This window comes from Phragmites australis, chromosome 14, assembly GCF_958298935.1.
Source record: "Phragmites australis chromosome 14, lpPhrAust1.1, whole genome shotgun sequence".
In the NCBI taxonomy this organism is placed as follows: domain Eukaryota; kingdom Viridiplantae; phylum Streptophyta; class Magnoliopsida; order Poales; family Poaceae; genus Phragmites; species Phragmites australis.
In genome coordinates this window covers 28,077,371-28,094,529 of record NC_084934.1, presented here as the reverse complement: position 1 = coordinate 28,094,529, position 17,159 = coordinate 28,077,371, and positions in this window count along the sequence as shown.

Genomic DNA, 17,159 nt, shown 5'->3' with positions numbered 1-17,159 from the left:
GCCTCTCAAAAAGCGCAACACTCGCTCAAGTGCCTTCCAATAATCATCTCCTGGATTTGACGAGAACCGACTTAATTTGCTCACAGCAAAGGAAATGTCAGGTCTCGTTGCACCAGCCAAATACATAAGGGATCCAATTATTTGTGAATATCTCAATTGATCTATTCCTTGTCCTTCGTTCTTTCGAAGTTTCACACTCGCATCATAAGGAGTCGGAGAAACTTTACAGTCTTCAAAGCCAAATCGGCTAAGAATCTTCTCCGCATAGTGGGATTGATTTAAAGTGATCCCATCTTCACTCTTGATCAATTTAATATTCAAAATAACATCTGCCGGACCCAAATCTTTCATCTCAAAACAACGAGACAAGAAGGATTTGATTTCATCAATCACGGCAGTATTTGTTCCAAAAATTAGTATGTCATCAACATACAAGCACAAAATTACTCCTTGACCCCCACCAAAGCGATAGTATACACATTTGTCTGCCTCATTGACACTGAATCCAGCAGATGTTAATGTGTTATCAAATTTTTCGTGTCATTGTTTAGGTGCTTGTTTAAGGCCATACAGGGATTTTAACAATTTGCACACCTTATTTTCTTGCCCAGAAATCTGAAAACCATCTGGTTGCTCCATATAAATTTCTTCATCCAACTCTCCATAAAGGAAAGTTGTTTTTACATCCATTTGATGAACATGAAAACCATAGGAAGCTGCTAAAGCAAGAAGCACTCTGATGGTAGTAATTCTTGCGACAGGAGAATAAGTATCAAAGAAATCCTCTCCCTCTTTTTGGGTATAACCCTTGGCCACAAGCCTAGCGTTGTACTTTTCAACAGTACCATCGGGCCTTAATTTCTTTTTAAAGATCCACTTACACCCAACTAGTTTACACCCGCTTGGAATATCAGTAATCTCCCAAGTCCCATTAGACATGATAGAGTCCATCTCGCTATGGACCGCCTCTTTCCAATACTCTGCATCAGGAGATGCAAAAGCCTCTGAAAGAGTTTTTGGCACATCATCGACAAGATATACAATAAAATCATCACCAAAGGATTTTGCAATCCTTGGTCTTTTGCTCATCCTAGGGGCCTCATCAACTATATTGTCATCCTTGTCAGATATCTCATTATTTGATTCAGGTGGTATAACGGTTTCAGAGTATCTACATGAGTTTCATTATACTCATTATAGTTAGAACTGCATGCTGCTCTCATGGGATAAATATTCTCAAAGAATGAAGCATCTCTAGACTCCATGATTGTATTAACACAAATTTCTGGAGTATCAGATCTCACTACTAAAAATCTATAGGCCGTGCTATTTTGAGCATAACCCAAAAACACGCAATCAACTGTTTTGGGTCCCAGCTTTCTCTTTTTCGGCGTAGGTATATTGACTTTTGCCAAACACCCCCAAGAACGCAGAAAATTGACATTGGGTTTTCTTCCTTTCCATCCCTCATACGGAGTGACATCTCTATTCTTTGTCACAACTCTGTTTAGGACGAAAGTGGCTGTTAAAATAGCTTTCCCCCACCATTCGTAAGGCATACCGGCACTCTCTAACATGGCGTTCACCAAGTCTGTAAGTGTCCGGTTTTTCCTCTCAGCTATCCCATTCGACTGGGGTGAATATGGTGGTGTAACTTCATGAATAATTCCATGATCAGCACAAAATTGAGAGAATTCATTTGAGATATACTCTCCTCCGCGATCATCACGTAATCGCTTAATTTTCCTCTCAAGTTGGTTCTCAACCTCGGCCTTATAAATTTTTAAGTAGTTTAGAGCTTCGTCTTTTGTTTTTAGTAAATAAACATAGCAATAGCGTGTTGCATCATCTATTAAGGTCATGAAATATATCTTGCCTCCTTTAGTCAACAATCCATTCATCTCACACAAATCAGAATGGATAAGATCTAGAGGTGCCAAATTCCTCTTTTCCTCTAATCCTTTAAAAGGTTTTCGAGGTTGTTTAGCTTGAACACACGATTGGCACTTTGATCCTTTGACAAAATCAAATTTCGGAATTAACTCTAATCTGGACATTCGAGCAATGGTGTCAAAACCAATATGACAAAAACGAGAGTGCCAAGAGCTGGTCTCGCAAATATTATTCATGGATGCAACATTCAAATTATAATTAGACTCGATAGTACTTAGGCGGAACAAGCCTCCGCTCTCATAGCCTTTACCAACAAAGTTCCCGAATTTAGACATGACAACTTTATTGGACTCGAACACTAACTTATAACCATCCCGACAAAGCAAAGAACCACTAATAAGGTTCCTGTTTATTGTTGGAGCATGCTGCACGTTCTTCAAATGGACAATCTTCCCTGAAGTGAGCTTCAGTTCGACCATACCAACACCAAGAACAGAAGCAGCAGATCCGTTTCCCATCAGGACGGAGGAAGACCGCGCTCCCTGGTAAGAGGAAAATAAGGAAATATCAGAACACACATGTATATTGGCACCAGTATCAACCCACCAATCTGTTGATTGTAATACTGAAAATACAACTGGTAGATTACCATACCCAGAAGATCCGGCCTCATTGCCGTTGTTGCCAATAGTAACATTCACAGCCTTCTTGTTTGGCTGTCCATCTTCTCTAGTTTTGCGGTAGCAGCAGTTCTTTGCAAAGTACCCATCTTTGCCACACACAAAACATGCTTTGTCCTTCAATTTCTTCTCAATGTTCTTGTTTTTGAAGTTAGTGGTTTTCTTTGGCTTTCCACCATCCTGCATCTTGCCCTTGTTCTTGTTGTACAATTTTTTCTCTATGATGTTTGCATTAGCACCATTTTCCGCTGCCGCGGATGTAATCGGCATGTCCTTTGCTCTTGCCTTTTCCTCCACATCAAGGGCTATAATAAAATCCTCGGTGGAGATCTCTTCCCTCTTGTGTTTCAGGCTAGTGGCAAAATCCCTCCATGATGCAGGAAGTTTGGCAATAATACCCGCTGCCACAAACCTATCAGGCAGGACACAACCCAAACTTGCGATCTCCCCCAACTAGAAGCTGTAACTCATGCGCCTATGCAACTATCGACTTCGCAGCATCCATGCTGTAGTCATAGAATTGCTCACAGGTATAAAGCAAGCGACCAGATTCGGAGACCGTAAATTTGCGCTCAAGTGCTTCCCACAACTCTGTGGGGTTTGTGTAATTCATATACACATCGTACAACTGATCTGATAACAAGGTCAAGATGCAACCGAGTGCAGTGTCTCTTGCACTCCCAAAGTTGGTATTGTGATCAACCGTGAGTGGCATCTGTGGATGGATTACCCACCACAGTCCCAACGACATGAGCCAAAACTTGACTCTAGTCTGCCATCTACGGAAGTTCATGCCACCAATAAACCTCTCAGGTTTCATTGCATCCGAAACACCAGCCATTGCTGAATAAGAATTAGCGCGATAAGGTTTCTGGAATGTTGGTAATATGCGCAAAAATCTAATTCCAGATTTTATACAAAGGCATATTTCACGATCTATAACATTTGAACATACTTCTAACCCTAGCAGCAAGCAACAGTACCAAAAATCCATCAGTTTCATCAAGAACTCACAGTCAGGTTGATGAAGGGATGAAGTTGACGATGTGTCGATTTGCTACCGTGCAGATCGAAGATGAAGCAGTGCAGAGCGGTCGCGCAGGTGCGCTGCCTAGAAACCTTATTGCCGTCCCTCGGGCGGGCTTCATGACGGCAGAGGCTCGGAGATACCGCTCACCCTCCAACCTTGTGCACGGCAAGGAGAAGGGCCGGCGAGATCCGGCAGCACAGCACATAGGACAGTGATCTGGATGGGTGGAGAAGAAAATGTGGAGCAGAGAGATCTGTCCCCAAAAGCCTGGACATCTCCAGGATTTATAGGGAAATGGCTGCCCTCTTGGAGCTGTTTTCTCTCATAAAATTCCCACAATTGCAGCCTCCATAACAGACCAATAACCCTCAGAGTTAAGGCATTGATCGCGATTAAAACAGCTGATTATGGCATTGATCACAATTAAAAAAGGAGAGTAGTAAAAGAGCTTGCAATTTTGTGCTGCCACGCCACGCCACGGTGCGGATATTTACGCGAAAAATACGCGAATACGCGCGCGCGTGCGTGTGAATATAGCAAAGTATACTCTCTCTTTCTTATTTTCTCTATTTCAAAGAGGCCAGAGAACTCAAGTATTTAAGTTGATCTACATCCCTTTGCGTGGTAATACAGGACTAAATCTTCTTGCTTTGCATTCTCATGAATAGATTTTAAATGGGCCACATTCCAACAGTAGAAGGCATATTACTAAATCTAAAAACTAAATTGTACGATCCAGTATGTTTGTTTTAACCCACAATATACCATCTACAAACTGAAATAAATAAATTTACTTTTCACGTTCTTCGGCTAAAATAAACTAGCAGAAAAAACAGCACGAGTACTTAACTATGCCTACCCAACCGCCACGACGGACCAAATCAAAGGAAGCTGCTTGCACGCGTTATTAATTAATTAATTAATCGATGCAGCACCGGCCCAGGGTTGAGCGATTCCAACTGACCTGTCTCGAACCGTCAAGATCGAATCCGTTTCTTGTCAAACAGGGTACTCGTCGAGCGGATAGCGTTTCTAGAAGCAGGAAGTAAAGGGGAGACAGAAAAGAACGGCGGATGGAAACTTGAACTGCCGAGCGTGCATGTGCCAGCCAATTTACTTAGAACTGAACTGGTACACATGCTGACCTGGGTTCTGATGCCAATTTTCGAAAATATATAATAGTTTTACAATTTTACATTAAATTAATATTATTTTAAAAAAACTCTCTCCTGCGCCAGCTATATCTGGTCACAGACCGAACAATAAATAGCTCGTTCGCAATGGGTTCCAGCCTCCGGTCATTACCGAATTATCCTCAAATGTAGGGGAGCGAGCTCATCCCCTATCCGGCTACCGAGCCCATCCCCGCGCTTGCTCCCGCATGCTCGCCTCCCGCGCATCACCTCCCGCGTGCGCAGGCCTCCCACGCTGCACTCTTGCACCCAAGTGGCGACCTGGCGCAGTGTGATTCGAAGGGAGAGAGGGAGGGGGAAGAGGCCGGGGAGCTTCACCTCGGCAAGGGGGAGCTCGTGGTGCGGTCAGCTCGATTGGAGGGTGGCCGGAGAGGCGGGTCGACGGAGGAGGTTGACCTCGAGCGGAGACGGCCGGCCGTGAGGAAGAAGAAGGTGCATCGGCGAGCTCTAGTCGGGCTCCGGCTTAAGGAGGGGGTAGGCGAGCTCCTAGCGCGGCCCTTCGGTGGATCCCGACAGTGATCGACGAGGTGGATGGCAAGCTCGGCTCGGCGGTGTGCTCTGCGGCTGCTGCTGTGCTCTGCTCGGTGGCGGCTCATTCGGCTCTGTGGTGGTGGCGCTCAATGCAGCCGTCAGAGAGAACAGGAGGTGAGCGACGGAGAGAGCGAGGAGAGGAGCCAAGTTGAAGATAAGGTTGCTCTTGGCCGAGCGGGAGATGCTTGGCTGCATGATCGAAAGCTTACTGTCTTACTGGGTTCATCACCATTTTTTTTACAATGCAGTAATCGAACTTACAAAGAATGGAAAATACGGATAATTATTTTGTAAACTACATTGTTAAAATAATACATAATATATTATTACAATTGTAAGAAACTACAATCCTCTATATCGTTACCACATGTGCTTGACTAGATCATCTTGAAGCTGACTATGAGTCTGCCTATCTCCAATGTTGTGATGAATTTGAAGAAACTCATCCAGTTTAGGCGTATGAGCATGTGATGGTCTGATAGTTTCGCCAACACATTCGTAATGAAAGTTTTCATCTTCATCTCTCTCATCTTTAATTATCATGTTGTGCATGATGACAGAAGCTGTCATGATTTCCAATAGTGTGTCCTTATCTCAAAATCTAACTGGTACATGAACAATGGCAAAACGAGTTTGGAGAACTCCAAAAGCTCATTCGACATCCTTCCTTACTGCTTCTTGAGCTTATGCGAATAATTTTTGCTTATTTTCTAGTGGAGATTATATTGTCTTCACAAATGTCACCCATGGAGGATATATACCATCCGCAAAGGTAATACTTTATTGTATAATTGTGACCATTGATAGTATATTTTACTTCTGGAGCTTGCCTTTCAGCTAGTCTTGCAAAGAGTGGGGAACATTGAAGAACATTAATGTCATTGTGAGACCCAGGTAAACCAAAAAATACATACCAAATCTAAAGATCTTGTGAAGCAACGGTTTCTAGAATGATTATAGGTTCATGCACATAGCCACTATATTGACATTGCCATGCTGCAGGATAATTTTTTCACTTCCAATATATGCAATCTATGCACCCTAGTATTCCTGGAAAACCTCTTGCCTCCCCAATTGTAAGTAATTTAGCAGTATCATTCTCATTTGGTGATCTTAAATACTCATCTCCAAATATTTCAACAATAGCTTTTACAAACCTTTGCAGACTCTATAGCCGTGCTTTCTTCAATCCGAACATAATCATCCGTAGCATCCGCTAGTACTCCATAAGCTAGCATTCGAAATGTTATGGTAATCTTCTGCAGAGAAGATAGCCCAAGATGTCTAACTGCATTTCTTCTTTGCACAAAATATTCATCATGGTCTTCTAGCGCATGCACTATACGCAAAAATAGAGAACGCGTCATTCTAAACCTGCGCAGCAAAGAAGAATGAGTTGTAGGCAAGAGGATCAACAACAAAGCATGAACACAAATATATAAACTGATTACAAACCTGCGCCTGAAGACACTTGGGCCGTAGGTAGGAGCATATAAAAAGTAGTCTTGATATAGTCTCAAATCTCTTGCCTCTCTATTGCGATGAACTTCTTGACGCTCAGGCACAAAACCGCCATGACGTGGTGCATTCAAAAGCTTATATTGATTGTGTGATATGTGTGTGGCAGCAATAATAAGTTCGTCATCATCATCTGACGACGATGAATCCAGAGCTTATTACATGAGGAAGCTGCGGCGACTCATTGTGATGTAGTGGAGGAGAACCAATATATAGATGTTCGAAATATAGTTGTTGGGAAAATATATGTTACAAAAATAACTGTTGAAAAAATATCCGTTAGAAAAATAGCCATTGAAAAAATATCTATTACATAATTAGCCGTTGAAAATATAGCCGTTACAATTCAAATGTTTTATAAGATTTCAATATAATATAGGAGAGTGAGAAATATAGGCTGAGATTTAGAAAATCTGTTGAAGAGTGAAGAAATATAGGGAAAGAATCTTTTAGAAAAGACCTCTATATAGAGATACAGGAGGTGAGTTTTAAGTGAGATGCTGGAGATGCTCTTAGAGGATATGATACAGAGTTGTTAGTAACAAGGGAGAGAAAATTAAAGGCAATGCAGGAAAAAGGGAGAAAGAAGAAAGAAACGTGCTGACCATGGCTGGGCCCATTTCAAGATCAGGTAGGTAGTCACGGTACCTGGCGTCAGCCCAAGTGTTTAGGCCCATTCTCCCTAATCCTTTTTAAACGGATCACTCCGCTCAAAATTTACGTCATACTGACAGCGTGACACGTTAATATGTCATGCATGCATGCATGGTGCATGGCATTACTGGCAACAAATTCTTCTCCAAAACGTTACCGTATCGGTCATGACATCCTCCAGACAACTGTTACCAAGCACGATTAAATTCGTCAGAACCAAACGGTCACCAGCCCACCGGTTGCAATCAAAGACCACTAAGAGCACCCACAATAGGACGCTCAAAGTAGATATTTATGGAAAAAATTATATTTTTTTTCAACTATATTGGCACATATATTTAGACAGAAGGCAATGTGCTTACTTAAATACTATTGTTTATATAATGCTAACAAGATAGTTAGTTATATTTAAACACTTATAGTCTTTATTTATATTGAAAAATATAATTTTTATATAGATGTTTAATACTCCCCTCTAAACATCTAGCTATAAACAGTATTGTTTATGCCCTGAGTATCCCGTTTCGCAAACATATCGGTCGTGCGAAAATACAGGCACAAATAAACCCCGGCGAGGAGATTGGTCTCCGATCGGCGGCCGGCTTACATGCGCGCGTCGCACACGGCGCGCACCCCACCCGGTCAACCTCGGCGACCGCTCCGCTCCCACGTCTCACCGCCCCTTACGCGCACGTTCCCCTGCTCCCATCTCCCCCACTACTCTACCCCCTCCCACTACCACCCGTCCGCCGCCCGCCGCGTCGCCTATATAATACCCGCCCACGCCGCAACCGCTTCGTCTCTTGTCGCGCCCGGCCGTGGCATACACACGTTAGCTTCCACACGTCCCCGTACGTGCAGTGCAACCGGACATATGGGGCTCCCGCTTGAGCCATGCCGCGTAGGTGCCGAGGCGCCGGCCGGCCAGCAGGCCGTCGACAAGGAAGCGGCGGCCGGCGGGTTCCGGACGCCGAGGCGCGCTCAGGAAGGCGTTGCGAGTGATGGCGAGGAGCGGGTGGTGTCGTGCCCGCCCGCGCCCAGGAAGCGGCGGCCTCCCGCGGCCGGCGCGGTCGCGCAGCGGAAGGAGTTCTACGCCGGGCCCGACCTGGATGCCTTCTTTGCCGCCCACAAAGTCTAGACGCGCTAACTAGCTCGAGCTCCACGCAGTGGTCGGCAGGGATGCACCGATACGTAAGTCTGATAGTCTAGTGCTGTACGTACTAAACCAGTAGCAGCAGCAATAGCTAGTAGCATTCTACATTATGATCAAGTTACATCCTCTGTCTGTGCAAATTGACCCGATTTTAGTGAGCTTCCTGAACCATTCACGGTATGTTTGATTTTCTGTGGCACATCTGCAATTCCACATAATTATCGATAATGCAACGGCAGCGAAATCTTCTTATCCTGCCCAAGGAAATGAACGAAATCTTCTCTTCTCATGTCAACTAATATAAAGTACCGGTTTGTTTTGAGGTAATTTCACCCTTTTCTTCCCCTGTAAAAGTAAACACTCTTCTTGCAGTAGTACTGTTTGTCCTAAAAAAGAAAAGAAAAGGAGAGATCAGTAATGTTGGTGATCTGCTTGGACCTGAAAAGCTAATTGTAATGGTGCAATACTGGAGTCCTTAATGTGCTCTCTATATTTCTTTTTACAAGGTGCGCACATATTTTAAGATTGAGCAAATTTGCTCAATACCATTGCAAGAGACCGAGTTGCAAAATATCATTGCATAGAGCTTTAGGGAGAATACCATTGCAACGCTCCTTTGAGTTGGAAAATGCCACTACCTTGACTTTGTCTGTTAAGAACAGATTGATAGAACAAGTACGCTCATCTAAAACACATGAACATTAGCTCTAAGAACAAACACATATAATTGCGGAAGCGTAAGCACTGACCATTTATCGGTGATGCTATCAGATGGGGTTTAGAGGTGAGATCACGTCGGTGTAGTCGAAGTAGAGGTGATGGCCCCGGAGGCGGCCTTTGCCCTACTGCAGCGCCCTAATGTTGATCGGGAATGCGTGTATATTTTAAGGGGGAACAAGGCCTCACAAGATAGCTTACCTGTCAGGTGCTGGCTCCCCCTCATCTATATATAGGCGCAGCATAGAACGGGACCACAACCATAGTAAGTCGGCTGCGCCACCGATCACGGCGCTAGGTCAAACGGGACTCCCCCCTTTTGTCGGACGTCAGTTAGAGTTTGTTAGGAGAGGGGGCCTGAGATCATATCCAACATTCTCCCCTTTGATTGTAAGGCTATCATCATAAGCCCACTCTCAATGAAATAGCACACCAAGGCAAAAGATTACAGCGGCTCATTAAATACCACTGAAACCCAAAACCTATAGTACACTATTTCATTTCGAAATGGAAATTCGTTATTCATAATGGGAGTTTGTTTGCATTATGGTCCTCTTATCCAGAATCATAGGCTTTTCAATAACCCCATGCCGGCAATATGATCACGAAAAATATGGGGTGGTAAGCCTTTAGTAAGCGGATCCGCAAGTATTGACTTAGTACTTATATGCTTGGCACTTATTGTTTGATCCTGGATTCTATCTTTCACAACGTGATACTTAATGTCGATATGTTTGGCAGCACCACTCGACTTGTTGTTACTCGTATAGAAAACTACGGGTTGATTGTCGCAGTATAATGTAAGTAGTTTTGAAATACTATCGACCACTCTTAATCCTGGGATAAAGTTCTTTAGCCATACAGCCTACCCGGTAGCCTCATAACATGCCACAAACTCAGCTTGCATCGTTGAAGATGATGTAAGTGTCTGCTTGGAGCTTTTCTACGAGATAGCTCCTTTAGCGAGGGTGAAGATATAACCTGACGTAGATTTCTTAGTGTCTACACACCCCGCAAAGTCTGCATTCGAATAACCAACGACTTCAAGGTTATCGGATTCTCTAAATATGAGCATGTAGCTTTTAGTGCCTTGCAAATAGCGAAGGACTTTCTTAACGGCTTTCCAGTGGTCCCATCCTGAATTTGACTGATATCTACCAAGCATCCTGGTCACGAAAGCTAAGTCAGGGCGTGTACATACTTGAGCATATATGATGCTTCCGACAGCTGAAGCATAAGGAACCGTCTTCATTTGATCAATTTCATATTGATTCCTTGGACATTGATATGTCCCAAACTTATCGCCCTTAACAATAGGAGTAGGTATGGCAGAACATTTATGCATATTGTATTTCTTTAGTACTCTGTCAATGTATGCCTTTTGATACAAACCTAATGCTCATTTGGACCGATCTCGATGAATTTCAATGCCAAGAACATAAGAGGCTTCACCGAGATCCTTCATATCGAAATTAGAGGAAAGAAATCTCTTGGTCTCAAACAGCATATCCTTATCACTGCTGGCCAATAAGATATCATCCACATAAAGAACTAAGATGGTAAATTTTTCCCCTTTAAACTTTATATAAATGCAGTTATCAACTTCATTTTCTTTAAAGCTAAAATTTCTGATGACTTTGTCAAACTTGAGATACCACTGCCTAGACACTTGTTTTAGACCATAAATTGATTTCTTAAGGTGACATCCCAAATGTTCGTTGCCTTTCATGACAAAACTTTCCGGCTGAGCCATGTAAACATTTTCTTCCAGGTCACCATTAAGGAATGCCATTTTTATATCCATCTGATGCAACTCTAAATAATAATGCGCTGTGAGCACCATAATTATTCTGAAAGAATCTTTACTTAATACAGGAGAGAAAGTTTCATTATAATCGATTCCTTCTCTTTGCGAGAAGCCTTTAGCTACGAGCCTTACTTTGAACCTTTCGATGTTACCATTAGAGTCATGTTTAGTTTTGTAGACCTATTTACAGCCTACTGTTTTGGCTCCGTCAGGAATTTCTACTAGGTTCCACACATCATTATTGCTCATAGATTTTAATTCGTCATTCATGGCATTAAGCCACTCAGACGAATGCTTACTCATCATGGCCTCTTTATATGAGTTGGGATCTTCTGTCTTCCCTATGTTATTAACATCCTCATTCATATAAACAACATAATCGTTCGAGATGGCAGGTCTCCTGTCACGCTGTGATCTTCTGACCGGTTCATTATGCACTGCAGGACAAGGATTGAGTATTGTAGGGGACTGCTGAGGCTCATCGTTAGGTATATCATTAGGAATTTCAGAGACCTCAACAGGGGGTGTACTGACGTTAGTTTCTACTGAAGGTGCAACCACCTGAGGCACAGGGATGTATGACTCTTGGATCAGCGGAGTAGGAACATAAACCCGTTTTTCTTCAAGATCAACTTCCCTTGGCTTCATATCACTGTTCTCAAGAAACACAGCGTGTCTTGTTTCTACGAACTTAGTGATCCTATCTGGACAGTAAAAGCGATACCCCTTTGATCTTTCCGGATACCCGATAAAGTGACAACTAACTGTCTTAGGATCTAATTTCCCAATATGTGGATTAAAAACTTTAGCTTCAGCTGCACAGACCCACACGCGTAAATACTTTAATGAGGGTTTTCTTCCAGTCCATAATTCATAAGGTGTTTTTGGAACTGATTTACTGGAAACCCGATTAAGAATGTGTGTGGCTGTCTTAAGTGCCTCCATCCACAGTCCAACTGGTAAACTAGAATAGCTGAGCATACTTCGCTCCATATCCATAAGCGTGCGGTTGCGTCGCTCAGCTACCCCGTTTTGCTGAGGTTCACCAGGTGTAGAATATTGGGCTACTATGCCATTTTCCTGAAGGAATCTGGCAAAAGGACTAGGGATTTGCCCATATGTGGCATGCCTCCCATAATTTTCTCCCCCGCGATCTGATCTCACTACTTTAATCTTCAGGTTGTGCTGATTTTCTACTTCAGCCTTAAATATCTTAAATTTATCGAGAGACTCAGATCGATCTTTAATGGGGTAGATATAGCCATAACAGGAGAAATCATCAGTGAAGGTAATGAAAGAATTAAAACCGTCAACTGATGCCACAAGAAAAGGACCACATATGTCCGTGTGAATTAATTCTAATAATCCTGTGCTCCGAGTGGCCCCTTTCTTTATTTGCTTAACGTATTTTCCTTTAATGCAATCTATGAAGTGGTCAGAGTCGGAGAAGTCTAAGGGTTGGAGAATCTCTTCCTTAATGAGATGCTCCATTCTCCCCCTCGAAATGTGGCCTAGACGACAATGCCACAGTTTTAAAGAAGTCTCATTAATTGTACTTCTCTTTCTCTTATGGCTTACATCATAGACATTCATCGTCACAGAGGATTCATTAAGAGGAAGCATATAAAATTTATCTTGTCGGATGGCAAGACCAATAACATCTGAATTAAATTTAAGAATGCATTTATTATCTCCAAAATTACAATGAAAACCATCATCATCTAACATCGAAACAGAAATGAGATTCCTCCTCATGGAAGGAACGTAAACTACATTATTCAGTCTAAGAGTGAAGCCACTATCAAGAACTAATGGAATGGATCCGATAGCTTCAACTTGAGCTTCCTTCCCATTGGCCACTCTAAGACTTCGCTCCCCCTTTCTTAATGTTCTCGAGGTAAGGAATCCCTGTAAGGAGTTCGTAACGTGCACAGTGGCACCTGAGTCAATCCACCATGAATTAAGGAAAAAATCAGCATAAAGTGATTCATCAATGAATGTTATGAAATCATTACCCTTCTTTGCAAGCCACTTCAGGAAACCAACACAGTCCTTTTGGTAGTGGTCCTTCTTGTGGCAGAAGTGGCATCCGTCATCCTTAGATTCTTGAGAGGCAGAAGCAGAAGGAGCAGGTGCCTTGAGCGCCCTCTGTGCTGCCTTGTCATGTTTAGTGACGAAATGCAACTTCTTCTTAGACTTGAAATCCCCTTGGAATTTTCTTTTATTCTTGGGGCTGCTTACTTGATTCACAAAGTCTTTATTTTCAGCCCTCACCTTCTCTTCCTCTTGGACGCACATTACGATCAAGTCGCTCATGCTCCACTTCTCTTTATGAGTGTTGTAATTTATCTTAAAAGAAGTAAACTCAGGAGGCAGAGAGGTCATAATGAAGTGAACAAGAAAACCCTAAGAGATTTTCATATCCATGCCCTTGAGTTTAGCAGCCATGTCTGTCATCATCATGATATGTTATCTTATGCCACTGGATCCATAATTATACTTAGTGTTGAGGAGTTTCTGAATCAGTGTACTGGCATAAACCTTGGAGGTGCCTTTAAATTGCTCCTCCACAGATGCCAAGTACGTCTTAGCTTTTTCTGAGTTTGGAATTGCTCCCCTTATAGTATTTGATATTGAGTTCCTCATTATCATAAGAGACATGCGGTTGGACCACTCACACTTCTCAGAAAGTGCATCATAAGTTTTCTTTAATTCATCATAATTTTCCACGCCAATGGCGGGAGCTGTGGGAGCGTCAACCCTAAGTGCATAGTCCAGGTCCAAAACACCAAGGACAACAGTCACTTTAGCTTTCCAAGCAGGAAAATTATTGCTCGTAAGTTGCTCTATACCGTCAATAGTGGTGGCAATAGAGGAAGCGTTAAGAGCTGGGGAGAAGAATTGGGCCAGATCAGTAAATTTATCATAAGGAAATAATTTGCACGAAAATAACCCTACGTTGGTCTGATTAAAATCATGCAAAAATAAAACTCCAATCCGCATCACCGTTGGGCAGAAAACGGAAAAGAATTTAAATAAACACATAAAAATAGCACATAATTACAGTCAACTTTGGTCAGAAAGTAATTATGAACCTATATAAATTGATCGTAAAATTCTCCAAAAAAAATTTCCCGTTGGATCCAATTCAACCAGAGAATTAACAATAATATTTTATGCATTAATCATCATTAACTTTGGGCTATTTGCATTAGATATTCCAGTGCATAAATGGAAAAAAAAATGTTAGAAATTACTGAAAAATTCCAAATAAATGGAAAAGCCCTAAGTTTTAAAGAAAACAGCCCAAAACGGCCTTTCGGCCTGGCTCGGCCCAGACCTGTGCACGCTACCATTCAGCCCGAAAAATGGACTTTCAGCCCATGTAGCACGCGGCCCAGTCGAGAATGCAGCCTAGCAACGCGACCGGCCCAGAAAACAGCGCGCGACCCAGCTCCTTGCTTGCGCGCCAGCCCGGCCGAGTGCTCTCGGGTTTTTTTCCAGCCATTCAAGGCGATCCAACAACTGACTCAAGAAGGCGCCCGGGATAAAACGTCGTTGGCCGAAAACCCTAACCCTAATTCATTTTCCTCTCCCTCCCCGAAATCTCCGCGTGACTCGAGAGAGAGCGGCGGCTCGTGAGTTCGCCGGCGACGGAAGCCGCCGGCCAAGAGAGAAAGAGAGAGACAGCAGCGACCACGGCCGCCGATCGCCCAAGAGAGAAGAGGGCAAGGGTGCCTCTGTGAGCCAATCCGTTGGAGCACGCGTGCCACCGAGATCGCGCGCGCCTCCGTCGGTTGGTTTGCGGTGGAGCCCGGGAGGAGGTGGTGGTGAGCGCGCGGCGAGAGGAGGTGCCCCGTCCCGCAGCGGAGGCAAGAAGGGCCGAATGAACCACGCGCACGCACGAGGAAGATCCCGCCGGAGGAGAACTCCGACTGGCATGAACAGCGACGGAAGGCGCCGGAGCCGTAAGTCCTCCACCCTCCCCCCCCCCCCCCCACTTCTATTGCTCTAGGGTTTCTGAAAAAAGGGCTTAGGGTTCGGGATTTTGGGGAAATTTTGGGTTTAGGGTTCGGATTTGGGGCGGAATTGAGGATTTCTTAGGATTTTCTTAATCTCCCCGATTCTCCTCCTTCTAATTGCTTTATTGAGCATCATTTGCTTAATCCCGAGTAGGATCTCCCCAAACCGTGTCAACCTATGCCACACAAACACATATATATGTATAAACATGACTAAATCATGACAAAATGGCTCTAATCCGAGACATAAAACACTAATTCACATTAATCCGAGTCTAATTGGGGCTAATTATCATTTAAACATGCTCAATTAAGATTGATCCGAAACTGTCGGAGAGTGAACTCCTGTCGCAGGGATCCCGAGAGACCCCTCTTTAGAGATTCGGCCGGGGGGATGATCCTAGAAAAGCTTGTACGGGAAAAAAGCGGGAACGGAAGTAAATGCGCTGGCTTGCGGGTACACCGGGTTTTTGAACAGGTTCGGGCCGCGCGGGGGCGTAACACCCTACTCCTGTATGAGTGTTATATCTATCCTTGAAGGGGATCCTTCAAGGATATATCTGGTTCTCCAAGGAGAGCTGTTTACAAAGAGCTGGAGGCTCTTATGTTCTAGCTAGCTGGTCTCTTGATCGTCTTGCGATCGGGGGCTGTTGTTTTCTTGTTCTTCGACTGACTCTCTTCTTCTCCTTTTTTTCTTCTCTTTTCGGTGTCCTCCATCCTTTCCTTTTATAGATGCGCCGACCTCGACATATCCTGAATGGGAAAGAGGGGACGCGAATGCCCAGGTGCCACGGAGAAAGGCGTAATCATTTCATTTTGGCGAAGTGACAGGGGCGGTGGAGGAAGGCGGCGTGCATTCGACCACCAGCCGCTGCGGAAGCTTCGGGGTGCTCTGAAAAGGGCCCACCGGACAGCCTCAGAGGTGCCCGGTGCGCCCACCCTGTCCTGCTCTCCTGCCAGGGCAGGGTGGCAGGCCGAGCGCTTCGATTCTGGCGACGTTATCCCGAGGCGCGCAGGCGAAAACGGGACGGGACCCGTGCATTTAATGGACCCACGCCCCCCTGCCATTGCATGGCAGGGTCTGACACTGGGGCGTGGGCAGCCGAGAATGTCAGGATGTCAGAATGTCAGGCCACGCGCGCCTATTAAATGCGGCATCGGGCCCTTGACTGGATGACACCCTGACGACGGGGCCCTTCGAGTCTTTGAACGAGCTTGCGCGAACCTTCGGGGGACCGAGTCCTCGGGGGCTGCCACGTGCAGCCCCGAGCACTCTCTCCCGAGCACTTCAGCGGGACCTTCGGGGCACCGAGTCCTCGGGGGCTGCCACGTGCAGCCCCGAGCACTCTCTCCCGAGCACTTCAGCGGGACCTTCGGGGCACCGAGTCCTCGGGGGCTGCCACGTGCAGCCCCGAGCACTCTCTCCCGAGCACTTCAGCGGGACCTTCGGGGCACCGAGTCCTCGGGGGCTGCCACGTGCAGCCCCGAGCACTCTCTCCCGAGCACTTCAGCGGGACCTTCGGGGCACCGAGTCCTCGGGGGCTGCCACGTGCAGCCCCGAGCACTCTCTCCCGAGCACTTCAGCGGGACCTTCGGGGCACCGAGTCCTCGGGGGCTGCCACGTGCAGCCCCGAGCACTCTCTCCCGAGCACTCTGTTTCTACCTATCTTGCAGGGTGGTGATATGTGGTGGACGGCCGGTCTGGCCTCGGGACTTAGGGACCCCTGGTTCTAAATACACCGACAGTAGCCCCCGGGCCCGCTGGCAGTCGATGGGACGGAGACTGCGAATGGGCCCTTCGTCGCGACCGAGGCCAAGGCTGGCCGGATGCCATGTGGCAAGCTTTCGAGAGGTGGCCCCTGCGGATTTTAGACCTCAAGTATGCCCCAACGGGAAAATGAGTGGTCGCGTGTCCATACAACTTCCGAGGGGCACGATAATCATACGGGCGGCCCGCGCGG